The following is a 12,504-nucleotide window of genomic DNA, read 5'->3' on the forward strand; positions in this document are numbered from 1 at the left end:
AATAGAAAAATTGAACCCTCGAGAAAACAAAATGTCAGGTAGTTCCATGACAGATGTTGCTGATAAAAGTGTGTCTGTTTGGATAGACTTCAGTGCATTTTCAAATTCTGTGGTTTCTAAAAGATTTATGATACTTTAAAAAGAAGTTATTTTCCTTACTTCTTGCTGTTATCAAATTGAACTATTGAAACCATGCTGTGGTTAGAGCTTATGTAGAAATCTGTTTCAATTTCACAGCTTTTTACAAAGTATCTACTTTCATCTGCTTTAAATAGCATGCCATTTCTAGAGTGGTAAAATATTAACAGGGAATCTTCCACAATGCCTAGGGACTCAGATTCTTTCAAATGTTTAGACAGAATCGGAAGCATAGGGAAGTAACTTATCGCAATACTGTATTTCAGTTCTGCTGTGGTAGTTTTAAATGTAGAGTTTAGGATGTTATTGTTTCTTTCCTGTCTTAAATCTTTCAGTAAAATGAAAAAGTTATCAAAAAACATATTTATGTTTGAGTATGGTGCGATGTTTGATTTCAACCTGGCATTGAAAGCATTTAGTCTATTATTCCTTGAGTTAATGAAACTTCTTTGATATCAGAACGGTTCCATTCCTGAGGAGAAGAGAACATTCATAACAATTTAAAGCCTGAACGGAGCAGTCAGCATTTAATACTGCAGTACAGAAAATCAATGAGAAGTTATCTTAAAACACTGTAGGAATAAAATTACGTCGTGTGTAGGATGCCAATTCTTGTTAAAGTAACTGACAATAGAATTTGGAAATTCTATAAACTACTTGTATATATCAATGTATACTTCCTCGTTTGATGTATAACACATCCGAGACAGTAACTTTTGCATTTGAACTTCCTCTATTGTTGTTTGCATCTTGTCACATGTCACCTACATTAAAAATTAGAACGAATAATAATTTCAATTTCTAGAAGATAAAAATATTGGGTAAATATATATATATATATATATATCGTTCAAATGTTTGAAGCACATGATATAGGCGAATTGATAAAGTTGCTTGGGGGAACTGCTCTTTGAAAACAGATCTTTCAACTATATCTTTGCCCGTCATCACGACTCAAGTTTGGGGCCAGCAATCATTGAACTCTTTGAAATACACTGCTCGACATTGAAAATGCAACACCAAGAAGGAGTGGTCAGAAAGTGATGAAATTTGGGAAAAAAGACAGACGGAAATGGATAATAAACTATCTTAGTTTCAAAATGATAGGCAGAATACAGAGCGAGAACGGCGTCAGCTCATTCAGTAGGATGTAGGACCACCGCGGACAGCGATACACAAAGAAACACGTATAGGCATAGTCAATAAGGGTGCGGATGGTGTCCAGAGGGATGGCTCTCCATTCCTTTTCAACCATTTGCCACAGTTAAGCCTTCTGAACGAGGCAGGGCAAATGGCGTCCAATCATATCCCACATATGTTCGATTGGTGACAGGTCAGGAGAGTATGGTGGTCAGGGAAGCATCTGTGTGCCTTGGAGAGCATGTTGGCAGATGCGACCACTGTGTGGTTCGGCATTATCTTGCTGAAAATTGCATTAGGTAGGCCTTGAAGGTAAGGGATTGCCACTGGCCACAACACATTATCCAAGTATTGTTGGGCCGTCATAGTGCCCTGAATAAGAACTAGAGGTGATATGGAATTGTACGCAATTGCGCCCCAAACCATTATGCCACATTGTCATGCGGTGGGACGTTCCACAGTTACTGCCGGATTAGATCTGTCTCCATGTCGACGCCACACACGTATGCGGTGACTATCACCGGATAATCAGAAGCAAGATTCATCTGAGAACACGACATTTCGCCATTCTGTCATCCACGTCGCTCTAGGCACCATACTAAACATTGCTGTCTATGTTGTGGGGTCAATGAGTCTTCTTAGTGGAACCCGTGATTGCATACCACGTGTGACGAAACGACGGGAAATGGTTCTGGTTGACAGGGGAACATTCAGGGTATCTTGCACCTGCTGCAGAATCGAGGAACAAGTGACTTGTGGATCTGCTACAGCTTGTCGGTGGGTGTGTCGATCTACATGTTCTGACGTCACTCTGGCTTCCCCGGCACCCCTCAATCTTGCCACATTTCAGTATTCCAACCATCCTCGGCACAGCCAATGCATCAGGCTCGTAAACATGTGGGTATCTGCTGCGATTTCACGTACGGACCAACCTCCCCTTCTCAGTCCGATCAACATACCCCTCGTAAAATCGTCTGTCTGCTGGAAGTACCTTCGTTGACGGCGGCCTGGCATTCTCTCGTGTTACACGTATCCTCCAAGACAAAAACAAAATTTCTTCAGTAATTTTCCTGTCAGAAATAACGACACGAATAGTGCTCATTCTGCAAGTTCCTTCCCCTATATCTTACTTCATGTGCATCAGAGAGCTGCGCATTTCACATCATTTACATAACTCAGTGATGTACGTCTACTCTAAAATTTGTATAAATTTTTGAACACTCCTTCTTGGTGTTGCATTTTCAATGACGAGCAGTGTAGTATAACAGCCAAGTAAGAGGGACCTTATCCCGCCTGGCTAGCAATCCAACAACTGGCACTTCATTGTTACCTGAAAAACATTAGTATAACAAAATATTTATAATCTTCTTCGGAGCCTCCCAAAAATATAATTTTTCTATTATACACAAGGTAAAAAGTAACTAGAGTTTTTTTAAATATATTTTTTTTTACCATTCCCATCTACTGTTAGGAATACAAAAGAAGTTGATCGTAAATTGATTAACTTGTAAGTTCCATGGAAAAAAATTCTGCTAGAAACATATTATAGGAAGTATTCATTTCAGAATCTTAATGGCCTGAAATATGCAGTCTTCCACCAGGACAGTAACAATACAGTTGTATTTATGATGCAGGATGTTTACGATTCCTTTAGTATCTATGTTAGGACCTTTATATTTTGTGGCTGTATTTGACATCTTTTAGACCAATTTTGTTTGTTTTCTTCATCACTTCAGCTTGCACTAGCTTTTTCTTTCCTTGGAGTCTTAACTTTGCATTGACTTCTTTTTGGGTATCTTCAAAGTGCTTACTTTCTTTTGTATGCATTTTTAAAGCTTCTTTCTAAATACTTGTCGTGTGATTATGTTCGTGTGAAGCACCAACTACACCAAGATGTTTTCCGTTTTTTGTTAAAAGTAGCCTCACAAAAGTAAGACAACCAGTACGCAATGTCCTAAAAATAAAATAAAAACTTGAATATTATACCAAAATTACAGCACAATGTAAATACACATACATACAGGTATTTAAAATATTGAATAGATATCTTATGAAGCAATTCGGCATTAAGTGGTAAATAATTACCCATCGCTATTTTAATTAAGTGTTGAGCTCCAGGAGCCCTTAGTATAAAAATTGACAGTTAATAGCAATAAATGTATTATCAAGTACAATAGCAGCATTAATGTTGTTTAAACATACACCAAATTGAGGTTCTCAAAAACCCCAGATTTTTTTTTTTTTTTTTTGGTGACTAAACACAGTTCCTGAATCCAAACATTTATGTACTTAGAATCGTTAATGAATTGTGATATATTTTGAACAATGTTTTTTTATAACCTTAAAAAACATGTAATATATGTGTAACGTAATAATTTGTTTTTAAAGAGGAGGCAACTTACTAGAAGTTATACACATTATATTTCCCCCCCGTGTCCGTTTACCTTGTCGTGGTGGGGGGGCTTGCGGTGTGGTGAGTTCGGGGCGAGCTCTTGGGAGGAGTAGTGAACCCCCAGTTGCTCAAACAGAATATCGGCGGGAGGGGATTTTTCTCCCTTCCTTCCCTCATCACACTTACCAAATGCGGACGAAAACCCCTAAGCCAAGGCGTGTCAACCGTGCCGATGGCTGCGTGGTACCGGGGGTAGTCGGTGCCTCAAACGGGAGACTTCAGGGATAGCAGGCGAACCCTGTCGTACGCAGCCTTACCTCTGTGTGGGGGGCTACACAGGGGCTAGACCCCATCTTTTCCCCCTAGTTCTCTGGTTCGTTTATGGATGAAAACTCAAAGAACACTTCTCCCCCTTGTGGGGAGCGTCAGAAAGACTCGTTCAGCTCTGCAAAATTTTTTATAATCAAAAGAAATGAAAACCTAACATTCACTGCTGTCTCCCCATTCTTAATTAACAAAGCTTTAATAAATCTCATCGGTGAGTTCCAATCGGTTAAAAAATTACGTACAGGTGAATTATTAGTCGAAATAAAGCATCCTAAACAAGTTCAACCTATTCTTGCAATCAAACAACTAGGCCCATACCTTTGTACAGTTTCAGCACACTCAACATTAAACTTTTCTCGGGGAATCATTTCGGAGCCAGACTTTCTATTTACATCAGAGAAGGAAATTCTAGAGGAAATGCAAGATCAAAACGTAAGTGGAGTGAAGAGGATAACTATCAAACGCAACGGCGAAATGCAGAATACGAAGCACATCATTCTGACTTTTAGTACGCCTATCCTCCCTTCACGTGTCAAAGCTGGTTATCTCTCTTGTCCAGTGAGACCTTACATCCCAAATCCACTACGATGTTTTAATTGCCAGCGTTTCGGACATTCCAAGCTGTCATGCCGTGGTACAGGAACCTGTGCCAGATGTGCTGAGCCCGGCCACGACAGCAATGAATGCTCAAAGGAATTTAAATGCGTCAACTGCAAAGGAGACCACCCCTCATACTCTAGAAAGTGCCCTAAATGGCTAACCGAAAAGGAAATACAGGTCATCAAAACCATTCAAAAAATATCATATCCAGACGCGAGAAAAATTGTCCAATCTCGTACACCTACAACTGGACTTTCATATTCTGCTGCTGTAAAAAAAGTATTCAACTCCATAAGCACACAAACCGAACCTCCAGTAAACAAAGTAACCAGCAATAAAATACCAAACTAACCTAATACTATAACTGTAAACACAACCAAATCAAATAAACAAAATAATAGCCCCAAATCTTCTTTTCAGAAAACTAATCAAAATCAACAACAAATAAAAAAAACAGATAAAGTATCTCTTATTGTTAATCAAAACAAACCATCCAGTCAGAACTCGAAAAAACTAATTGAAAAAAAGAAACTTTTACAAACGCGCACAAAAATCGGGGTAGCCTCTAAACAGAGGCCCCCAAAATTTTATAACTTTAGAAAGGAGGACTTTTTGCTTTCTAGCAAGAAAGTAAAATTGACCAAATCACAAATAGAAACACTCCAACAACCTCCTCCCCAGGAGGAGGACGAGGATGTTGACTTTGAAGATCTTCCGCCATCCGACGATGAAGGGTGGACGGACCATCCTCCCTCATGAGCTGCTCCCTCTCCTTCCGGCCGTTTCTCCTTCCTTTTTTCTCCATGGCCCTGAGCATTCTCTCTTGGAATTGTCAGAGTTACTCGCATAATGTCACAGACATCAAAGATCTTGTCGAATACCACCAACCGGCCATATTTTGTCTGCAAGAAACATTTCTGTCCCCTGCTGATAGACCGAGGTTGAAAGGTTTTGACATATACCGCAAGGACTGCTTGTCAGGTGACCGTCGTTGTGGAGGAGTGGCATTGCTAATCGCTAATGATTATGCATCCAGCCAGCTCAATATCAACACATCCCTGCAAGCAGTAGCTGCGCGCGTTCACCTTCACTCGCTGTTTACAATCTGTTCTGTATATATTCCACCTTCTTACGATTTGAGAGGCGTGGAATTGCAAACACTTGTAGATCAACTTCCTCCCCCATTTGTCCTCTTGGGGGATTTTAATGGCCATAATCCTCTCTGGGGAAGCCCAGCCTCCAACAGCAGAGGTTTAATTATTGAAAATTTGATTGAAGACAATGATCTATGTGTTCTTAACGACGGTGAAAATACCTATTTCCACCTTCCTACGCAAACCTACCATGCCATCGATCTTGCAATATCCTCACCTTCCTTTCTGCCACTTTGGGATTTCCAGGTGCAGGGTGGTCTCTACACCAGTGGCCACTTTCCAATCAAAATAACTTATACTGGACGCTGCAGCTACCAGCAGCATCAGCAAGCTCGACTTCGTATTGATCGAGCTGATTGGACAGCATTCACCCAGTTGGCAGAAATTAAATCAGAAGACGTGACTGATATTGATATCGATGTAGCGGTCAAGCGAGTAACCGACATCATCTTAAACGCAGCTAACGCTGCTATACCAAAAACCACTAAAGGCAGGATCAAGTTTCCTAAACCTTGGTGGAACTTGGATTGTCAGGAGGCTCATAAGAAACAAAAAAAGGCATGGAGCACGTTTCGTCGTTATCCAACCACACAAAATCTCGTGGCACTTAAACGAGCTCGTGCTGAAGCTCGAAGGATTCGACGGAAGAGCCAGCGGGACTCGTGGCAGACCTATGTCAGCACAATCACGACGTCCACCCCATCAAAGACCGTATGGGGTAAAATAAAAAAAATCGTTGGCAACTACAATACATCTTGTGCACCCATTCTGGAGAATAATGGTCGTATTTTATCCGATTACAAAGAGGTGGCTGACTGCATGGGGACTTATCTGGCAGAAGTCTCCAGTGCAAATAACTATTGCTCAAAATTTTTAACCATCAAATCACGCAAAGAACAAAAAGTTCTAGATTTTAATTCAAACATTTTTAATCAATACAACACAAAATTCACCCTTCATGAACTAAATACTGCCTTACAAAAATCAAGAAACTCATCACCTGGTCCAGATCAAATTCACAATAGCATGTTAAAAAACCTAAGCAGGTCTTCATTAGAAAATATTCTGCAGCTTTTTAACAGAATTTATTCTGAACATAGATTCCCAAAATCCTGGAGTCAAGCAATAGTCATGCCTATCCTTAAACCAAACAAACAATCTGATAAACCTGAGAGCTATAGACCTATAGCTCTCACTAGTTGCCTATGTAAAGTCATGGAACGGATGGTAAACGCCAGACTGATGCACATTCTGGAGTCACACCATCTCATATCCTCATATCAAAGTGGGTTTAGGCGTGGCAGATGCACAATAGACAATCTAATGCTTCTCGAAACATCAGTAAGAGAAGCATTTCTTAAACGAAAACATCTTGTGAGCGTATTTTTCGATATTGAAAAAGCATACGACCGTACCTGGAGGTATGGGATCCTCAAAACCCTTCATGAGTATGGGTTGCGAGGTAATTTACCCATCTTTCTCTCCAATTTTCTGAAACATCGTTCTTTTCGTGTACGCGTCAAGTCTGTTCTGTCGGATACCTTCATTCAAGAAGAAGGAGTACCCCAGGGGAGTGTACTAAGCGTAACTCTATTCATTATAGCAATCAATAGCTTAATTGACGAATTGCCCCCCGCCGTAAAAGGTACCATGTTCGTGGATGATTTTCAGATTTCTTTCTCATCAACGAGCATGAGTATCATTGAAAGACAACTTCAAATTGCAATCAATAAAGTAACCCAATGGGCAGAAGAAAATGGGTTCACTTTCTCTGCTCAAAAAACATTCTGTATCCACTTCTGCCGTAAAAGAGGGCTTCACCCTGATCCGAATCTTCTCCTCAATAATCAACCAATAGCTGTAAAAGATCAAGGAAAATTCCTTGGTCTCACCCTTGATAATAAACTAAAATTTATACCGCATATACAAGAGTTAAAAAAGAAATGTTCATTAAAATTAAATATCCTTAAAGTCTTAGCGAATACTTCTTGGGGTGCGGATACAGAGTCTCTGTTAAGAATATACAGGGCTTTGATACGCTCAAAACTTGATTATGCATGTCAAATTTATGGCTCCGCTGCAAAAACCTATCTGAAAAGTCTGGATCCAATACATAATCAGGCACTGCGCATCTGCACAGGAGCGTTTCGAACTTCGCCTATCAACAGTCTTCATATCCTTGCGCACGAACAATCTCTAAACAATAGACGCCTCAAACTTTCTTTAAATTTTTACTTCAAAACAAAACCCTGCACCAATCACCCACTACATCTCCACATTTTTAATCCATCTAATGTTGCATTATTTCTACACCGACCTTCGATGACCCCAACATTTGGGATCCGAATACGTCGGGTACTCTCAGACCTGCAGCTATCGGATTTCAAAACCGTTAACACAATAAAACTAATTGAACCATGGTGCGAAGTCATACCTTCTATAATCAATGATTTCTCAAAATTCCCAAAACAAACTACCGCTAATACAGTTTATCAACAAGTCTTTCATGAGATCAAAAGCAAGTATTCTGGTTATAAACACATTTTCACTGACGGATCAAAAGGAAACGATCACGTCGGCTTTTCCACAATAATTAATGATCAAGTTACGGCAGAAAAATTAAACACATCTTGCTCTGTATTTACTGCAGAAATAAAAGCCATATTTTCATCTCTGGAATCAATAGCCCAATCTGTTCATAGAAAGTGGGTGATATTCACTGACTCAAAGAGTTCAGTGGAAGCCATCACTCATTGCAATAATAACAGCCATCCCATAGTCATCCAGTCATATCTTTTATACAAAAACCTTATGCAAAATAATTTTCGTGTTCTTTTTTGTTGGATCACTGGTCATGTAGGCATTGCAGGCAATGAGGCAGCCGACTTAGCTGCCAGAGCTGCAAGTATCCTGGTCGATAATAGTGTCGCTTTCGATGATATCAAAAACGCCATCGTTGTAAGCCTCAACACGTATTGGCAGGGGACGTGGAATTCAGAAATCGAAAATAAATTACATTCAATCCAGCCCTCCACTAGAGGTTTCGGATCATTAAATATCACCAGGAGAGAACAAGTCTTATTAGCTCGACTTCGCATTGGACATACCAGATTCACCCACAAATATCTCTTATGTCATGAACCAGCTCCAACATGCATTACATGTGATGTAAATCAGACAGTGTTGCACATTTTATGCAACTGCCCAAATTTTAATCTAATTCGTTATAAATATTTTAATAATTTTAACCCATCTTTGAAGGAGTTGCTGGGGCAGCCGCCCCATTGCAATTTGTACTCCTTCCTCCAGGAGATTGGATTCTCCTTTTTAATTTAGTGTTTGTCTCGACATTATGTGATTTCGTCCTTCCTTTGTTTTTCAAGATATTGTTTTGCCCATTTTGTCTTTATCTTCAAATTGTTTAAATGTTTTTATCGGCTGCACTTTTTAACACTAGCTCTTGAAGTTTTATGCTTCTTCAAAATATGCTTTTATTTACCTTATTCTTTAATGAAAAATAAATAGCATTATAATAAAATATCGTTTGGCGCAGTATAGCCCTCAAGGGCTCTTGCGCCATAAAAATCAAACCAACCAACCAACCAACACATTATATTTCTTACATGTCCGTTCGGTGTACTAGTTCAAAACACAAAACTTTATACTCACTTAGATTTCTTTCATTTTTGTTTTCTTTCCTTTTTTGGCACTGTTGCCCAGCAAAATCACCGGTGTATTTTATTTTGTAGTAAGCTCTTACGTACGGCTTCGCTTACATTGATGTAGATTTTTCCAATCGATTCAGGTTAATGGTCAACACAGGCAGAGGTCAAATATTATGTCCCCAGTTTGCCGATAGTTCCAAGTTTCCCCCCTTAATACATCAAAAAGTATGATTAGAACTGAAAAACAGGGGGGAGAGAATAAAAGAAATGCAGCGAAACTAGGGAAGCACCCAAAAAACTACACAATATAAATCGGGAAAACGTATAGGAGTACAGTAGAAGACCGTTATAACGCCGACCCGTATAGCGCAATTCTCTAAAACCGCACTACTTTTCAGAAGTAAACAATAGGTTTTGAAGTTTAAAAAATCCCTCTGTTTTGCTTTGCAAAAATAAAAATCGTTAGGCAAATTAAATTTCGGAAAGTTTTTCATGTTTCCATCTTATTTCAAAGCTTTTAAATTGAAAATGAGTCCTCATAGTAAACAGAAAATACCAGATGGCTCTTGAAAATGCAGCTGTTATGCAAACCATGAAGCTAGCAGAAGTGCAGGGTTTTGATTGTGAAACATATTTATTTGTGAATAACAAATTTTAATATTGGTGCTTTAATACTCATTGCAGATAAAACTCATTCTGAAGTGCTAATATATTATTATATATTCTGAATATTAGTTTCAAAATTTGTGAAATGATCTATATAACGCAAAAACCTGTATAACGCAAAAGCTCTGGTCCCAAGGTGTGCGTTATAACGGTCTTCTACTGTAATAAAATTAGTACAGGTAATTCTTAAAAACTCCATTTCGAGTGAGGTCCACTATTCTTAAATAAAGTCGAACATTTCCCTTATAATCCCGATCCTTGTCAAATGGTGTCCAGTGCTACGCCGGCTACCTAAATGATTGCATATCTTCTTGCCGGGGAAAGGAAAGGAAAGGAGCTCAGGTGACGCATGTCCCTCCTGAATAAATAAGGAGAAATACGCCTAAAATTGTAAAGGTAATCGTCCTAAAATAGGGCCAACTGTCACTACAAATCCTGATTCTAATAATGTCCCTTTCGAGTGAGAATATCAAATCTTTAAAATCTCCATCAAAAGGAAATCAACTGTTCCTAAATAACGTCAACGGTCCTCTTGAAAATACCAAAAAGTTCAGAGTAAAAATACTTTTAAAACCAGAGTAAGCACAACAGTTGTTTTTTTCTTTTTAAGTTCCCATTCAAATGAGTACAAAAGTACAAAAACTTCGCATTTCAGTAAGAGAAACATATCCTAAAGTCTCTATTAGAATGATGATATCAGCGTTTTCAAATAACATCGACCTCCATCTGAAAATCTCCATCGTGATAAATTTCAAAAATCTTCATCAGTAAAATGTCGGATCGCATAAAAAACAAATTAAAAATATAAAAAATTATTCTCCATTGTCGCCATTAACGTAAGGACATTAATTCCACAAAATCCTAAATAACATCATTAATCCTTAACCCCCCCCCCCCCCTCCCACACAGAAGAAAGATGAGAATTAAATGTTTCATAAAAATTTAAAATAATTCTCCAATGCACTAACGTAGTCACCTGGCGAGACTGGAGATCAAAGAAACAAAATGGATTAGGCGGATTAACTTACGTTTTAATAGTAGCTTTAATGTTATTTGAGCGTGTTGATTTACAAATTTCGCGGATTAATTTTAACTTCAATACCTTAACCAGTATTTAATGATTTTTTAATCAAAATTAATTTGGCGGAATTTTTACATTTTAATGCAATTTTTGTAATGACTATCGCGAAGATGTTTGAACACTCGTCACGACCACGTTATCGTAACTCTGCCCATCAAATAAGTTCTATAAGTTTATTTCACTTGAATTAATGTGTTAATTTTGTAATTGAAAGCAGCGTTAAAATGTTAATAAACCAAAATCTATTATTTATCGCAAAAGGACCACATTACCACGTATTCGGCAGATAATTGCCAAGTTTATGAAACTACGTAAAATGTTTGCTTAATGTAATTCATCAGACATTTTTTTTATTCCGAAGAGAAGATGCTATAAAGAAAATTTTCTGCATGTATTTGGCCGTTCTTCGGCGGTAATTGGGTGGAGGAGTGCAGACTCGGTTTAATATATTTATTTAGTTACCAGAATATTGTACATTTTATTGAAGGAATTCGATTTGAGAGTAATATGGCCTTATGCAGAACAAAGGATATGACCCGTTCGTAGAACGTGGTTGGAATCTCAGGTAATCGTTCGTACAGGAACTCCACATCAGGATTACTTTCCCTCTTAACCGGAGGGGAAAACGGTGTCCGGAAGTAAGGTTTAAACTTCTTTCTTTTTTAGTCTTATTTGGAGCCTCTGGGGTTTTCCCTGGCTCCTAAAAGAATTCCATATTTTTCGTAATCATTCTTAAAAAGGCTTGGTTTATTTTCGATGGCTTGCCTCTGATTCGGGACATCTCCTCAACAGCGTCGAGTTTCAGTCTTTGAGTTTCTTAAGAAACGTCCTCAACTTTATTTCCTTGATTTGGTGTTCTACAACCTTGCTACAACTGTGATGATCCTGAGTTGTCAGCGAACCGTGCAAACTTGAGTGAAACAGATTGCAAAAAACGTGTGGGAGAATTGTATTACAACAAACACAGCTCTTCAACAAATGCACTGAACTGGATGATAAAGGGTTTTCATATTTTAATTTTAGCATTTCTAGTTCATGTTTCATTTGGAATTTCTTTTCTTTTAACTCGTGTTCCCTTTGTTTTTTCTGTTCAGCCCTTTCTAATTCCTCTAACCTCACTTTCTGAGCTCTTCTTCGAATTTTCTAGTGGAAATTACATCTTCAAAAAAGGTTCTAACAAACTCCTCTTCATAATCATCGGAACTCTTAATTGCTTTTTTAATTTCGACCAGCGTATTTATCTGATATGTGAAGGTTTTAAGGGAAGAATTCAGTCTCGATTTAGCTAGACGGTGGCTGAAATATTAGAAAACATATCGACTCACTGTTAAAACATTACTG

The sequence above is a fragment of the Uloborus diversus genome, chromosome 9 (assembly GCF_026930045.1).
Source record: "Uloborus diversus isolate 005 chromosome 9, Udiv.v.3.1, whole genome shotgun sequence".
Classification (NCBI taxonomy): domain Eukaryota; kingdom Metazoa; phylum Arthropoda; class Arachnida; order Araneae; family Uloboridae; genus Uloborus; species Uloborus diversus.